Source organism: Phocoena sinus, chromosome 3 (assembly GCF_008692025.1).
Source record: "Phocoena sinus isolate mPhoSin1 chromosome 3, mPhoSin1.pri, whole genome shotgun sequence".
NCBI lineage: Eukaryota > Metazoa > Chordata > Mammalia > Artiodactyla > Phocoenidae > Phocoena > Phocoena sinus.
In genome coordinates, this window is record NC_045765.1 from 118,126,900 (window position 1) to 118,128,299 (window position 1,400).

General features: G+C 35.0%; 1 non-coding gene across 1 annotated transcript; it reads right to left on the bottom strand.

Annotated features, from left to right (window-relative positions):
- Window positions 1-831: 831 nt before the first annotated feature.
- LOC116752480 lies at window positions 832-935 on the bottom strand. Its single transcript, XR_004349545.1, has one exon. It is a non-coding gene; the product is annotated as a U6 spliceosomal RNA (small nuclear RNA).
- Window positions 936-1,400: the final 465 nt, after the last annotated feature.

Consider the following 1,400-nt stretch of genomic DNA (forward strand, 5'->3'; position numbering starts at 1 on the left):
AGCTGTGTTGTAAGGTATTACACATTATTTATACCTTATATCATTTAATAGGAATGAATACCCTGTGAGATAACAAAAATTACTCTTTTTATACAAATGAGTTTACATTTTACAACACAAGTCACCTACTGTAAGTTCATTACAAAGAATTATTAATTTAAGTTCAGTCATCAAATACTCTGTTGAATCAGATGGAAAGCAGGAATTACATCTATAATGTGTTTCATGTCATCAGTTGTGACTTTTGTCCCTCATGCTGGTTAATTCATTAAGCATATTTAGTTATATCTACCGGCCTCCCTAGAGAGATGGTGAGGTCCATGAAAAATAGACCATATTTAAGTTGCTAACAGAATCTTAAAGTACATAATAGTAACCAAGAGATAGAAAATGTTTAATATTTGATATAAATGTCCAGTTGGATTAAAAAAATGTTTTTTCTTGGGGTATAGTTGTTTTACAATGTTGTGTTAGTTTCTACTGTACAGCAAAGTGGAGTTCCCTGTGCTATACAGCAGGTTCTCATTAGCTACCTATTTTATACATATTAGTGTATATATGTTAGTTGCAGTCTCCCATTTCATTCCATCCCCTCTTTCCCTGCTTGGTGTGCATATGTTTGTTCCCTACATCTGTGTCTCTGTTTCTGTCTTGCAAACCAGTTCATCTGTACCTTTTTTCTAGATTCCACAAATATGCATTAATGTACGATATTTGTTTTTCTCTTTCTGACTTATTTCACTCTGTATGACAGTCTCTGTCTCCATCCATGTCTCTACAAATGACCCAATTTCGTTCCTTTTTATGGCTGAGTAATATTCCATTATATATAAAAACATGGAACACTTCACAAATTTGCGTGTCATCCTTGCACAGGGGCCATGCTAATCTCTGTATCGTTCCAATTTTAGCACATGTGCTGCCGAAGTGAGCGCGAGGAAGGCAATTTAATGCATGGGTTCAAATTGGCATCTTAAGAATGTTCTTATAGTCCTTTTTCTGAGGTAGAACTATCTTAGAATATGTCCATAGTGTTGTTATAAGTAAAGCTTTAAACAGAATGATCCAGAAATCTGTTTTTTGTGGCATTTAAACTTTGTGTTTTGAACTAAAGCTAAATGGGAGCTAAAGATTATTTTATACTGTTCTCATAGAGATGCCAATACTGTCCCTACTAAATGAGGGCTTCATCAAGATATGTCAGCTCACAGAGGAGAGAAGGAAGATGAATCTTAAATTACAGAACTCAGATATCTGACTACTGATCATCAAGATCAATAAGAAGACAGTGAGGACCCCATGAATTGTAGGATAATTGCTGGTTAATTTTCATTAACAGGCTTCCAAGTGAGTCTGTGTGGTGTGTGTATGTGCCTTGTGCGAAGTTCAGAAAGTCCTTT